Genomic DNA, 15537 nt, shown 5'->3' with positions numbered 1-15537 from the left:
AAGTACACTGTTTGACCAGCTGAATATCTACAGCATTGTGTTTTTAAATCACGGTGTCTGCAGACTTTCATGTTTTACTTGAGATATTACGGGCCTTCCTAGAAAAGGTGACAGTGATTGTATTTCTTGAACTGCTGAGGTGCAAGGTGAAGTGAGAGGAATCGGAAGTCAGGGGTGGGGGGGGGGGTGAGCGAGGAAGGGACGGATGGGCAAAGTATTGGTGCACTCCAGGTTATGGCTTGAGCGTCAGTGTGTGTTGACGGAGGGTGGAAGACCGGCGATGAGAGAGCTGGTAAATCCGGTGAAATGGAGATCTGCCTTTACCAAGTGCCATCTGAATGCATGCCAAAGAGAGGGGATCAGGGGTCAAGACAGTAGGCAGTGGATCTCAAGTAGGAACATGTCCCAGGTGAGACAGAGGTAGCTTGCGGGGGGGGGGGGGGGGGGGGGGAAGCAGAGAAAGTAAACCCATGTGACAATGTCCAAAACCTGTTCCCAAAGAGCATCAAGTTGTAAAGGATATGGTTTTACATCCTCTAGGATGACCTTAGATCTGTAATGGTTTGGGCAGAGAAAGTAAAGCTGAAAAGTCCTCAGATGAGGACCAGGCAAGTTGATGAATTAAGAATCAGAATCTATTGCTGCGAATAAGTCACAAAATTCGTAGTTTTGTGGCAGCATCACACTGCAAGTATTCATGTTAACTAACTCATCAAAAAATAAAAAAATTAAAAGAATGCACAAAATCAGACAGTCTGCTCATTCAGAAATCCGAGGGGAAGAAGCTGTTTTTGTGCCGTTGGGTGTTTGTCTTCAGGCTCCTGTACCTCCTTCCTGATGGTAGCAGTGTGAAGAGGGTGGTGGGGGTCCTTAAGGGTAGAGGCTGTGGGCTTGAGACATCTCCTTTTGCAGATGTCCTTGATGAGGCCTGTGATGTCGCAGGCTGAGTTAACAACCCTCCGGGGCTTTTTCTTTTCCTGAGCTTTGGCACTTCCATCCCAGACCGTGATGCAACCAGCCAGAATGCTCTCTATTGAACACCTGTAGAAGTGCTCGAGTCTTCGGTGACATACCGAATCACTTCGAACAACTCACAAAGTATAGCCGCTGGCGAGCCTTCTTCGTGATTGCATCCGCTCGTCAACATGGAGTATCAGCTCAACCTGTTGTACGCAAGAGCCCCTAGTCTGCGCCCCTCTGATGAAACACCTAAGGAGCACATCAGACATCACTGGAAACAAGTCTCTCATACATCAAAGAAGGGCTCAGGTGCAAAACGTTCGTTAAATATCTTTACCTCCTATGGACGCTGTGAGACTGCCTCCATTTCAGTGTTTTTACCGCAATCACAGCATCTGCAGATTTTAGTACTTCACTCCTTTCAAGGATTTAAATTTAGATTTATTTTAGATCCTCAAAGACCCCCGCCACCCAGACCAGGCCCTGTTCACTCTGCCACCATTGGGGAAAAGGTACAGGAGCCTAAAGACGAGCACTCAACGGCACAAGGACAGCTTCTTCCCTGTTGCCATCAGATTCCTGAATGATCATTGAACCAATGACAGGGCCTGACTTTTCATGCACCTTTATTTTTATTATTATTGTATGTTTTATAGTAAAGTTATAATATGTATGTCTGCACTTTGACGCTGCCACTAAACACCAAATTTTATGATAATAAATCTTAATTCTGAAGGTGCAGTGAGAAGGTTTCTTTTGGTCATGAAAGGCTGGCAAGAAATTGCCGCACTCATGTACCACCTTCCAAAAGACAAGATAGAAAGGAAAATCCCTTTAGAGACAGTGAATGATCAAGGATCACACTGTCACCTCCAATACAGTCACCTCTTGGGTTTGCCCTCTTATTGTCCAGTGGCAGGGTCCCACGGATACTGATAATGGCAGGGCATGTTCACTTTGTTCACATCATTCATTTTTATCTCGTGCCAGAGTCATTGAAAACTAAGTTTTCCCACTGAGAGATGGGCGGCGCGGTTAACGCAATGCTGTTACAGTGCCAGCGGCACAGATTCAAATCTGGCACTGTCTGTAAGGAGTTTGTACGTTCTCCCTGTGTCTGCGTGGGTTTCCTCCGGGTGCTCCAGTTTCCTCCCACCCTTCAAAACGTACCGGGGGTTGTAGGTCAATTGGGTGGCACGGCTCATGGGCCATACCGTGCTATATGTCTAAAAATTTTAACATGTCCCAATAATCGTTGAGCAAAGAGCTCCCAGAAAGTTGTGGAAAATGAAGAGCAAAGAGTTGCTGGACAGTGGACTCATCCACTTGTCAGAACTGGTGATGATGAAGAAGTTAGGTTGGAAGGTGTGGTAGGATATGGAGAGATGAGGAGGTATCTGGCGATGACTGTGGAACCTGCCACAATGGGTGTTTAAAAGACATTTGGACAGATTTTTGGATGGCTAGAACCAAGAAGACCAAATGTAGGCAAATGAAACCAGCCTAGAATACCAACATGAGCAGGTTGGGCTGAAGGGTCTGTTTTGCACTGTATGATCCTCATTTTTAACAAACACCAGGAGGAGGCGGAAACAGAGGGACCTTGGGAGATAGCGAGGCCAAATGTAATGAGCAGAGTGATAATTGTGGATGCAAGAAAAATGGGTTATGGGTGTGAGGTAGGGAAAAATTAGATGATTGGTGCGGTTAGATCTCAAAACTGCTGGAGAAACACAACAGATCCTGCTGCATCCATAGGAGGCAAAGATATATAAGCAATGTATCAGGCCTGAGCGCTTCTTCAAGATCCATGTTATGAAGCTTGTTTCCAAAGGTCATGACATCATGGTGTGGCTTGCACTATGTTATTTGGAGTGCAGGCAAGAGGATCATCATGGAGGGGGGGGGGGTGGGGAGATGGCGGTGAAAGAGAAGAAGGAGGAATTATGGATTAGGAGAGGTAGAGAAGGTTTCAGAGGAGCAAGTGAAGGGACAACTCGGGAGTTCTACAAGAACCATTCTGCACCAGGGAGGTACCGTTCGTGATAACCAAATGAAGGGATTGTGATCCACAAGGCAGGGTTCAGTCAGAGACAGTTTGTGCGTGAAAAGAGCCTTGCTTGCATCCGAACAAGAAGGGCTGGTTGATGTAACTGGGTTCTACTGCCTCGATACTTCTGCAAGTGGCCATTGGATATCTGCAATCAGGGGAAAGAGCAAATATCCAAGTCTTCACTCTGTACATTAAAAGCTCTAATTTGCTTCATCTAACTGCTGAGGAAATGTGAAGTCTCCCAGCATCATATGGTTGAACATCGAGACCAGTGTTGCTCAACCAGGGTTCCGCGAGAAACAGCGATAAATAGGGTAATGCATTTTTGAGTAATTTTTGTTTAATTTTATACTTGGAATTTTACTATACACGGATGGCATATTGTTGGAAAATCCTTGGTTATTATAATAAAGACTTCAACCTCTTATTTTATTTAAAATGAAAACCTCGGTGTGAGGTCCTCATAAATGAGCAGTATGATTTTTTTTTGCATTACCAATAAATTTGACATAAAAAGGGGTAATATTTTCCTTAAACAGGCTATCCAAAAAAATATATATAATGTTTACCATAATAAAAATATATAAGAGATAGATATTAATAATGATATATAATTAGTTTTTATGCAGGGGTTCCCTGAGACAAAAACTATTTCAAGGGTTCCACAAGAGTAAAAAGGTTGAGAAACGCTGCTCTAGACTAGATAAAAAAGAACCATTCCCTCTCTCTTAGACACCTGCACTTCAAGTTCATTATCATCCAACAAGACAGCGTTTTTTTCCCAGACCGTGGTACATGTACACGCTCAAAAATGCCCACACACCGCATCATAACTCTGTGCAGGAGATCGTTCGTCAATCTCACAGCCTGCGGGAAGAAGCCATTTCCCAGCCTGCCAGTGCTGTTTTTGATGCTTCGGTACCTCCTTCCTGTTGGTAGTAGATATTGTGCACCGGAGGGAAGGGGTCCTCAATAATTCCTCGAGCCCTATTTAAGCAAAGCTCCTGGTAAATGCCAATAGAGGAAAGGGAACTTCTCGGCCATTTTGATGATCCTTTGTATTCCCCTCTGCTCCAATGCTTTGCAGCCACCATCCCACACAATGATGCCACTCTCAGTTGTGCTCTTGTAAAATGTTGTCAAGATGGAGGCCACTAGCCTTGCCTTCCTCAACATCTTTAGGAAGTTTAAGCTCTGAGAAAGCCATAGGTTCACCTTCACTAATCCTACATTAATCCTGATTTGTTCTCCTTGGACTCTCATCAGCACAGAAATTCTCTTCTTGGGTCGGGTCCTGTGGAAGGGATTTCTGCTAGTCCACTTCCTCTCTTCCCCATCCCCTCCAACTCGCTACCTCTTCCCTCTCCATTCACAGAGCCATCCCCCCCTCCTCCTATTTCCCTTATCCACCTATTACCGCCTGCCCCTCCCTCCCACCATTTTCTTCGGGCACCTGCCGACATCTTGCTCACACCTTGATGAAGGGCTCAAGCCCGAAACTTCGGTTCTGTATCTTTATCATTACTACATGACATCCACCATTTGACCTGCTGAGTTTCTCCAGTGTTGTGTTTTTTTTAAACTTTAATCTCGTCAAAGCATCCCAGATGCTAACAATCAACCACACGGGGGGTGGGGGGGAGCAGTTCAAAGCAACCAGTTAAACGACCTCTTTGGGATGGGAGAGGAAACCCTCACAGTTACCCACCCGAGGTCATGTTTTAACCCGAATCTCTGGGTCAGAAAGGGAGTAGCTCTGACATCATTGACTAGCCTTGTTGATTCTGGAGCTAAAATTAACATTAGCACGTCCCGCTGGTGACAATGGTATCATTATAAAATGTTCACGCTGCCCGATTTCTCTTGAGTGTGGTCAATGGACAAGGGAATGGGATGTTTAAATCAGGAAGGCAATCTGACATGGTCTGGTTCACTACATCAATAAAACACATGATCCATACCAGCTTGTTCTGAACAAGCTGGCTGCCTTCTTTCCAACATTACAACAGTGACTCTGCTTGAAAAGTTACTTCATTGGCTGTGAAATATTTTGTGTTATCTCCGATGTCATAAAAGGTTCATTGTAAATACAAGTCTTGATTTTGACATCACCCTAAATCTTCTTAAAACTACTGGTACGAGGCATATGTTGGCAGAGATGTGTGACTGAAGGTCAGTCTCCGTTTGTTTTTGCATCTGGAGAGAGATCATTTATCCAAAATGAAGAGAGGCTGTAATTACCTTCCTGTTGAGGTTCTGATGGAGTGGACACAAGCAACAAAAAAGGCTTGCAAACTACTGCAGTAATGCCGGTGTTTAAAAAAAAGTTAAACTCTCCAATGCTTCTAGCATTGATCACAAACACAACAAATCATGGAGCATAACAGACCGCCACACAGGCCCTTCGGCCTACAGTGTTGTTCCAACCTAACAACCTACTCTACCAACTATCTGGAATTTCCCTGCTGCATTTTTTTTTAAATTCCACCACTCTCTGCGTGGAAAAACCTAAATGCCTCCTGTACTTGCACCGAAGCATCTTAAATTTATGCCCCCTCACGTTAGCCATTTCAGGCCTGGGAAAAAGCCTCTGGCCATCCACTCGATCATCTTGTACACCTCTAGCTGGTCACCCTCATCCTCTGACACTTCAAAAAGACCAAATTTCCTCAACCATCAGGCGCACTCTCCAATCCAGGCAACACCCTTGTAAATCTCCTCTGCACCCTTTCCACAGCATCCACCTCCTTCCTGTGGTGAGCCAGTTAGAACTGAAGACAATATTCCAAGTGGGGTGTAAGGTCTTGTAGAGCAGTAAGACTCTTGAACTCAAACCCACGGTTAATGGAGGCCAACACAATAAACGCCTTCTTAACCACACTATGAACCTGCCTAATTTCCCTCCCCATTGCTAAATGCAGAGCCAGTGAAACAAAACTGAAAACGAGCATATATTGTCATATACACAAGTAAAGTATACACGTGCCAAAATTCTTCTTTGCGGCAGCCAACACAGGTATGCAATATGTACTGTAACAAATCGTACAGTTTGCCATAATATGCCAAGACAGAAAAAGAGGATATAAAAAGATAGATAAATAAATCTTCAGTTGTAGCTCATGCAAGAAAGCATAATGAAATTGATACAAACATAAGAAATGGGAACAGGAGTCAGCCATCCGACCCGTCGCTCCGCCATTCAATGAGATTGTGGCTGATCTGATGATCGGCTCATTTCCACCGACCTGCCTTTTCCCTATATCCCTTAATTCCCCTACTATGTAAAAATCTATCCAACCGTCTCTTAAATATATTTAGAGGTAGTTTAAAATCAAAGTTAATAGACAATCCAATTGTTAAATATTCTATGAGAATTTGGGCACGATTAAAAAAAACATTTTGCATTTCGTAATTTTTCTCTCTCAAGTCCGATCATATCCAATCACATTTTTTCAACCCTCTCCACATGCCGATATTTTTCAGAGATGGTATTCAAAGCTTTAATGATCTGTTTTGCATTTCTTAATTTTCTCTCTCAAATCCTAATGTTATCCAATCACTTTTTTCCAACCCTCTTCATTTTTACATGATGATATTTTTCAAAGGCGGTTATAGAGAGGGGATTCAAAGCGTTAAGGATCTGTTCATTGATGGATATTCTGCATCATTTGAACAGATTACTGCTAAATTTAACCTGGCCAAATCTTAATTCGTTAGATATTTGCAAGTCCAGCATTTTCTCGAATCGCGTTTCTAATTTTCCAAGAAGGTCTGAATCAAATTTTGTAGATGAGTTTTTTTTAAAGCTTAAATGTCTTCTCATAAAATTCAATATCTATTATTTATGAGAAATTGTTATATTTAAAACAGACTTCGTTAGTTAAAATCAAAAATGCTTGGGAATAGGATTTAAATTTGACTATATCGGATGGGGATTGGGGCACAATTCTTAAGTTGGTTAATAGCTCTTCGTTATGTGCTTGACATTGTCTATTACAATTCAAAGTGGTACAAAGAGTGCATTTGTCTGAGGCAAAATTGTCTCATTTTTATTCTAATATTACCCCCTGGTGTGACAGGTGTAAGAGCAGAGAAGCGATATTAATTCATGTGTTATGGACTTATCCTATTTTAGAGAAGTACTGGAGAGGTTTTCCACACTCTATCAAACATTTCCAGCATAGATTTAACACCAAATCTTTTGGTAGTTATCTTTGGAACAACAGGGGGTGTGGGTGATTCTTCTTTATCTCGGGTTCAGAAAGACACGCTATTTCTTTTGCCTCTCTTTTGGTGAAGCGTGCGATTTTACTTGGACGGAGGGATGCTGCCCCATCCACTCATGATCAGTGGCTACGTGACATCATGTCCTGTTTGAACGTGGAAAAGATTCATTATTCAATTAATAATTCAGATAGAAGATTCCAGACATTATAGGGGGTCATTATGAATCACTCTCTTACTTTATAATTTTACTCCAAAGTAATTTAATTGTTTGACTTGTATCTTTTCCACTTTCCTGAGATAATATATTTTTACCTTCATTTTCCTTTTAATACCAGTCATATCTAGCAGCGCGGTTCAGTACGGGGTTGGAGTTTCTTTCCTTTTCCATTTTATTATTTGCATTATTAGAGTTTTTTTCTAAAAAAGTGTTACTATTTAGAATATGAATTATGGATACGATTTACAATTTATGTATGTTAGTGTTGTACAGAATATTTTATTTAGTTTGTGTAACTGTCCATATCATCTTATTGAATTCTACCCTTTTTGTTTGTATAACCTATTTATTAAAATCAATAAAATATTTTAAAAAGAAGTTGCCTCCACTGCTCCAATGGGTAGTGAATTGCACAGATCCCTCTGGGTGAAACAGTTCCTCCTCATCTCCGTCCTAAATCTACTAAATCTTGAGGCTGTGTCCCCTAGTTCGAGTCTCCCCCACCAATATGAACAGCTTACCGACCTCGATCTTATCTATGCCTTTCATCATTTTGTACGTTTCTGTAAAAACCCCCTCATTCTTTTAAATTTCAGTGAGTACAGTCCCGGACGACTCAACCTCTCCTCGTCTCCGAAATCAACTTGGTGACCCTCTTCTGCTCTGTCTCCAAAGCCTTCCTCAAGTAAGGAGACAAGAAATGCTCCAGACGCTGTCTCACCAGGACCTTGTAGTGTGGCACACACAGATATTTCAGAGGTGCTGGACTGGTTTATGGTTCTGGTTAGAGAAGGTTCAAGAACTTGATAGCCGCAGAGAAAATAAAGCAATTCTTGAACCAAGAGGTGATGGACCTGAGGTTGATGTAATTCCGCCTGAAGGTACGGAAGTTTGACAAAATAAAACCATTTATTGTCAGAGCTTGGGATCTAAAGCAGCTGCTAAAATCAATGTGCTGCATTGGGACATGTTCCCGGCATTCGCTATTACCCCGTTTCCCTTCCTGGGGAAGCTCGGATGGGGGGTGGGGGTCGGGAACAAATCACCTTGCTTGGTTTCCACTCCGAGGGCAAGACTGAGTGGCCCTGGCAGCAGGCAGCATCTTTGAGGGAGGGAAAGAGTTAACACCCTCCTTCCTCTATCCACACAAGCAGCTCTCATTTCATGTATTTTATAGCCAAATTTAATTTGGTGATTTTTTTTGACTCATGAAATAAAATAGAGCCCATAAAATAAAAATCACAGCCGCCCATGTGTTTCAATTTATTGCTTTGGTCTTCAAAGCATTGATCAGGTCACAAACACGTTTGCATCGAAGTAACCAGACATTAGGCTCGTGAATATTTCTCACTCAAGGGTCAGGGCTTCAGACACTTGGAGCTTAATTTTTCTCATCCCTAAAGTCTGACGCCTCGAATCAGATATTATTTTTTGTCATGTAATACAACAAAAATGTAATACTACACAAAATCGCCTTTAGTCAGGCAAAGATTTCACGGTGCCCCTCACAGACAGAAGAGAAACAAAAGAATGTCTCTGTCTCCCAGCCCACCAACCCGCCCAACCCAGAGACACTGAGTGTCCAGGAATTCACCAGGAATTCAGTCCAAATCATCAGTCACCCAAACCCGATGAGGAAGCCTTCAGCACCCAGGGACCTCCTTTCCCTCAGCGCCCGCTCGAATCCCGGTTCTGATACCTGGTTCCCTGTTCCACATCCATCGGTTTCAAGACACCAGCAGCCCCACAGCCTGTGTGGGTTCCTTGCCCCGCAATGCCACAGCTCGCTGCCTGTGCGGGCCCTCACGCCCAAGACATCCCCCCCTGCTGGTTCACCACCATGGTCACCATCCAAGAAGTTTTTATTTCAAACGCAATTTATAAAGATCACATTAGCAGTAGCCTGGAAATGTATAGGGGTTACCTGGAAGTCTGAATCCTGTCTAGGAATGGCACGCTGGAATGCAGAAATGCAAAGTTGTGTTCCCCTTGAGGACCGCATACAGTTTGAGGAACAAATATGATGTTTTTAAATCAACATTTGGCAGACATATCTACGGCAAGTTGCTTTGCTTCGGAGCTCCCCGTCAACACCCCTCCTCCAGGTCTCTGGGTAATTTAAGACCCGAAAGGTGGACCTCTCATTTTTTCCTCTTTTTTAGTCTAGTCTCGCTCTCTGTTCTTTTTCTACTTTTCTTGCTTTTCCCAAGGGGGGGGGAAGGGAGGGGGGGGGAAGCGGAGGGGGGAGCGGAGATGCAATAGCTATGAATGGAGGTATTCCTTTCAGAAATTTATTTAGTCTTTGGCACCGTTTGACTTGAAAATTTGTAAAAATATAAGAGAACAGTTTTTATCCAACTGTTTTCAGGCTCCCAAATCTCCCTCTTCCTGTTCTCACCATAAACTACTCCGAGACCACAACAATAATTTGTCTGCACTGTTGAAATGTCACTCTCTTTTCTTGCAGGAACTGCAGCTGAGAATATTTATTTATTTATCCTTTTATACCTATCGATTTTCCTGCCTTGCATTATCATGGCAATTTAATTTATATGATTGTAATTGGTGCATTTATATGAACCTGCAGCAAATAAGGATATTGGTGCATTTGGACACTGTACTTAGGAATATAACAATAACCTTTAATCACCTGCTAACCATGGGATCTATTGGACCATGATCAGATTTGAGGAGTACAAGCCCAGGTTTAACTGAACACATCCCTTTCGGCCCATGAACCTGTGCCGCCCAAATACACCCAATGTTAACAATGAACCCTATGCCCTTGGAACGTGGGCACCTGGAGGAAACCATATGGTCACAGGGATAACGTAAAGAACCCATTATGGACAACACCAGATTTGAACCCGCATTGCTGGGCTAACCTCTGCGCTAACTGTGCTAGGCTAAGACTTTGCGGGGATACCAGGGCGGGGCTTAGAGACTCAAGGCTGCTGCATTCCACACCTGGTAGTAAAAGGACCAAGTTACTAACAAGCTACTGGGTAAACACAGCAGGCCAGGCAACATCTGTGGAGGCAAAGAGATGGCTGGCAATTCAGGTTGAGACTGCATCAGGACCAAGGACCTCAAATCTCCCTTTGCCTCCACAGATGCTGGCTGACCCACTGAGTTCTTCCACCATTTTGGTTTTGGCCCAGATTCTAACGTCTGCAGTCTCCTGTATCACCAATTTAAATTTGGTTGAAGAGTTTGGGGAGGTAGGCAGATTCTCTGCAGAGAAGCAGGTGGAACTGCAGTCCGAGGAAATTCTCGCTCCCCTGTCTCGCTCCCCTGTCTCGCTCCCCTGTCTCGCTCCCCTGTCTCGCTCCCCTGTCTCGCTCCCCTGTCTCGCTCCCCTGTCTCGCTCCCCTGTCTCGCTCCCCTGTCTCGCTCCCCTGTCTCGCTCCCCTGTCTCGCTCCCCTGTCTCGCTCCCCTGTCTCGCTCCCCTGTCTCGCTCCCCTGTCTCGCTCCCCTGTCTCGCTCCCCTGTCTCGCTCCCCTGTCTCGCTCCCCTGTCTCGCTCCCCTGTCTCGCTCCCCTGTCTCGCTCCCCTGTCTCGCTCCCCTGTCTCGCTCCCCTGTCTCGCTCCCCTGTCTCGCTCCCCTGTCTCGCTCCCCTGTCTCGCTCCCCTGTCTCGCTCCCCTGTCTCGCTCCCCTGTCTCGCTCCCCTGTCTCGCTCCCCTGTCTCGCTCCCCTGTCTCGCTCCCCTGTCTCGCTCCCCTGTCTCGCTCCCCTGTCTCGCTCCCCTGTCTCGCTCCCCTGTCTCGCTCCCCTGTCTCGCTCCCCTGTCTCGCTCCCCTGTCTCGCTCCCCTGTCTCGCTCCCCTGTCTCGCTCCCCTGTCTCGCTCCCCTGTCTCGCTCCCCTGTCTCGCTCCCCTGTCTCGCTCCCCTGTCTCGCTCCCCTGTCTCGCTCCCCTGTCTCGCTCCCCTGTCTCGCTCCCCTGTCTCGCTCCCCTGTCTCGCTCCCCTGTCTCGCTCCCCTGTCTCGCTCCCCTGTCTCGCTCCCCTGTCTCGCTCCCCTGTCTCGCTCCCCTGTCTCGCTCCCCTGTCTCGCTCCCCTGTCTCGCTCCCCTGTCTCGCTCCCCTGTCTCGCTCCCCTGTCTCGCTCCCCTGTCTCGCTCCCCTGTCTCGCTCCCCTGTCTCGCTCCCCTGTCTCGCTCCCCTGTCTCGCTCCCCTGTCTCGCTCCCCTGTCTCGCTCCCCTGTCTCGCTCCCCTGTCTCGCTCCCCTGTCTCGCTCCCCTGTCTCGCTCCCCTGTCTCGCTCCCCTGTCTCGCTCCCCTGTCTCGCTCCCCTGTCTCGCTCCCCTGTCTCGCTCCCCTGTCTCGCTCCCCTGTCTCGCTCCCCTGTCTCGCTCCCCTGTCTCGCTCCCCTGTCTCGCTCCCCTGTCTCGCTCCCCTGTCTCGCTCCCCTGTCTCGCTCCCCTGTCTCGCTCCCCTGTCTCGCTCCCCTGTCTCGCTCCCCTGTCTCGCTCCCCTGTCTCGCTCCCCTGTCTCGCTCCCCTGTCTCGCTCCCCTGTCTCGCTCCCCTGTCTCGCTCCCCTGTCTCGCTCCCCTGTCTCGCTCCCCTGTCTCGCTCCCCTGTCTCGCTCCCCTGTCTCGCTCCCCTGTCTCGCTCCCCTGTCTCGCTCCCCTGTCTCGCTCCCCTGTCTCGCTCCCCTGTCTCGCTCCCCTGTCTCGCTCCCCTGTCTCGCTCCCCTGTCTCGCTCCCCTGTCTCGCTCCCCTGTCTCGCTCCCCTGTCTCGCTCCCCTGTCTCGCTCCCCTGTCTCGCTCCCCTGTCTCGCTCCCCTGTCTCGCTCCCCTGTCTCGCTCCCCTGTCTCGCTCCCCTGTCTCGCTCCCCTGTCTCGCTCCCCTGTCTCGCTCCCCTGTCTCGCTCCCCTGTCTCGCTCCCCTGTCTCGCTCCCCTGTCTCGCTCCCCTGTCTCGCTCCCCTGTCTCGCTCCCCTGTCTCGCTCCCCTGTCTCGCTCCCCTGTCTCGCTCCCCTGTCTCGCTCCCCTGTCTCGCTCCCCTGTCTCGCTCCCCTGTCTCGCTCCCCTGTCTCGCTCCCCTGTCTCGCTCCCCTGTCTCGCTCCCCTGTCTCGCTCCCCTGTCTCGCTCCCCTGTCTCGCTCCCCTGTCTCGCTCCCCTGTCTCGCTCCCCTGTCTCGCTCCCCTGTCTCGCTCCCCTGTCTCGCTCCCCTGTCTCGCTCCCCTGTCTCGCTCCCCTGTCTCGCTCCCCTGTCTCGCTCCCCTGTCTCGCTCCCCTGTCTCGCTCCCCTGTCTCGCTCCCCTGTCTCGCTCCCCTGTCTCGCTCCCCTGTCTCGCTCCCCTGTCTCGCTCCCCTGTCTCGCTCCCCTGTCTCGCTCCCCTGTCTCGCTCCCCTGTCTCGCTCCCCTGTCTCGCTCCCCTGTCTCGCTCCCCTGTCTCGCTCCCCTGTCTCGCTCCCCTGTCTCGCTCCCCTGTCTCGCTCCCCTGTCTCGCTCCCCTGTCTCGCTCCCCTGTCTCGCTCCCCTGTCTCGCTCCCCTGTCTCGCTCCCCTGTCTCGCTCCCCTGTCTCGCTCCCCTGTCTCGCTCCCCTGTCTCGCTCCCCTGTCTCGCTCCCCTGTCTCGCTCCCCTGTCTCGCTCCCCTGTCTCGCTCCCCTGTCTCGCTCCCCTGTCTCGCTCCCCTGTCTCGCTCCCCTGTCTCGCTCCCCTGTCTCGCTCCCCTGTCTCGCTCCCCTGTCTCGCTCCCCTGTCTCGCTCCCCTGTCTCGCTCCCCTGTCTCGCTCCCCTGTCTCGCTCCCCTGTCTCGCTCCCCTGTCTCGCTCCCCTGTCTCGCTCCCCTGTCTCGCTCCCCTGTCTCGCTCCCCTGTCTCGCTCCCTGTCTCGCTCCCCTGTCTCGCTCCCCTGTCTCGCTCCCCTGTCTCGCTCCCCTGTCTCGCTCCCCTGTCTCGCTCCCCTGTCTCGCTCCCCTGTCTCGCTCCCCTGTCTCGCTCCCCTGTCTCGCTCCCCTGTCTCGCTCCCCTGTCTCGCTCCCCTGTCTCGCTCCCCTGTCTCGCTCCCCTGTCTCGCTCCCCTGTCTCGCTCCCCTGTCTCGCTCCCCTGTCTCGCTCCCCTGTCTCTCTCTCTTCCCTTTTTCTTTCATGCCCCCTCCCAACCCCCTGAGTCACTGCACTGCAAGCTCTGTCAAGTATGGGGCTTCAATGGGAGCTGCACCTTGCAAGGCTCACTCGCATTTATTGGAAACAAGGTCCTGCTCGACGCCTCTCTGTTGCAATTAACAAACTTGGAAGACAAAGTCACAGACTTTGTCCAAATGCCCTGCTCTGGAAGTACATTCCCATTCCTTCACCATCCCTGGATCCCACCAGCTTCTTGAGGTCGATGAAAGATCTGTCCGCAGGGCTCAACAGCACCAAAACAAGCCCAACCTCAATGCTGACCAAGTACGTCCCCAGTTAGCTACACATGGCTCATGTCCCTCCAATATTTCCTGCCCTCAACAGCTTAGGTAATAAAAACACAAAAAAGGGATGCCCTTATTCCACGAAAGAATGAATATTCCAACCCGCAACCACAGACCACGAAAAGCAGACGGATAAACCATCTTTGTCTGCAACACCAGCTCAATCTGTGAGATTGCAGAAGGGAATGTATACTTGTCTTCCTTTCATTTATTATTTTTTAAATGAAGACATCCATTGCAGTAAAAGGCCCATCCAGCCCATGCCACCCAATTACACCCACACAGCCAATATAACCTTTTCTATTGATCCAGATTCCTGTCTTGGAATATTGTAGTCATTTCAATCACGCAGTTGGCATATTTTACATGCCTGTGCAGTTGCAAAGAGAAAGAATTTTGCTGGATTTCTACATCGCACTTATGCATGTAAATGATAATCCTTAATCACCATCCTCACCACGGGGTGTCGGCCGTGAACAGTATTCGAGGAGTCCACAAGCCCAGATATCACTTAGCGATGCAGCATGGTTACGGAACCTTCTGGCTCACGTGCCTGCGCCGCCCACATGCACTCAATTCACCCGCTAAGCCCGTACATCTTTGGATCGTGGGAGGAGACTCGAACACCCAGAGGAAACTCCACACAGGCCATAGGGAGAGGGTATAGGATGGCAGTGGATCCGAACCTCAGATTCCGGGGCTGCAGCAACACTGCCCCACCCTGTGCTGCATGATATCTCAAAGGACCCCGGAGAGAGAGAGAGAGAGAGAGAGAGAGAGAGAGAGAGAGAGAGAGAGAGAGAGAGAGAGAGAGAGAGAGAGAGAGAGATAGTACAGAAGAGGATGCGTTGACGGGGTAACAGTGAGAAGGAAGAAAATGCCTTGTGGTGAAGCAGTAACAGTGCAGTTAATTACTCAAAGCTGGAGGTAAGGAGGAAATGGAGGTTAAGTGGTCGCAATCAGAGGTTCATTCCTGTAAAGCGGGTACCTTGAGCTCTATACTCCCCTTTTCAGTGACATAGCTGGAGATGGTTGTGGGTGGGGTTGCAGGGGAGTGAGCAAATTTTTCAAAGCGGCATCTTTTATCTTCCCCCTCGATCCGATGCTGCTGCCAACCACCTCCCCCACCCCCCCCGCAGCAGTCTAATGCCTAACCCCCTCCTCCCCCTCACACCCCCACCAATGCCGCCGAAAAAAAAAAGTCAACCACTGACCCACCATCCAGTATGTGTCTTGACATCTTTTTCATTGCGCTCACTCCACCTAACTTTAGAACATGACGATGCCCTTTCCCCTCCCTCCCTCAACGACGTGATTTACCGGGATCGTTGTCAGAAGAGGGCGTGCAAAATCATTGAGGACCCCTCGCACTCTTCAAACGGAGGATACAGGAGGATCAGAGCCAGCACCACCAGGCTAAGGTACGGCTTTTCCCCTCAGGCAGTGAGAACACTGAACGACCAAAGGAACGCTCACACTCACCCTCCAAGACTCTCATATTCACAAAACATTTGCATATGTGAATACTAGTCCATGTTATGGATTGTTTGTCTCCATGTGTGTTATGTCTGATTGTGTGTCTGCTTGTTTTTCACCGAGGACCGGAGAACTTTGCTTGGTCGGGATGTACTTGTGCAATCAGATGACAATAAAA

At 48.6% G+C, this 15537-nt stretch overlaps 1 protein-coding gene and 1 long non-coding RNA gene across 3 annotated transcripts in view; one reads left to right on the top strand and one right to left on the bottom strand.

The window, feature by feature from the left end:
• The window catches only part of LOC138758567 (adhesion G protein-coupled receptor L1-like), a 674108-nt gene that overhangs the window by 654884 nt on the left and 3687 nt on the right, over positions 1-15537 (bottom strand). The window lies entirely within an intron of this gene.
• On the top strand, positions 5120-8377 carry LOC138756462 (uncharacterized). Its single transcript, XR_011353084.1, has 2 exons — positions 5120-5185; positions 8054-8377. It is a non-coding gene; the product is annotated as an uncharacterized lncRNA (long non-coding RNA).

The sequence above is a fragment of the Narcine bancroftii genome, chromosome 3 (genome assembly GCF_036971445.1).
Source record: "Narcine bancroftii isolate sNarBan1 chromosome 3, sNarBan1.hap1, whole genome shotgun sequence".
NCBI classification, from domain to species: Eukaryota; Metazoa; Chordata; class Chondrichthyes; order Torpediniformes; family Narcinidae; genus Narcine; species Narcine bancroftii.
Note: the sequence above shows the minus strand (reverse complement) of the source record. Positions and strands in the feature narration are given on the sequence as shown.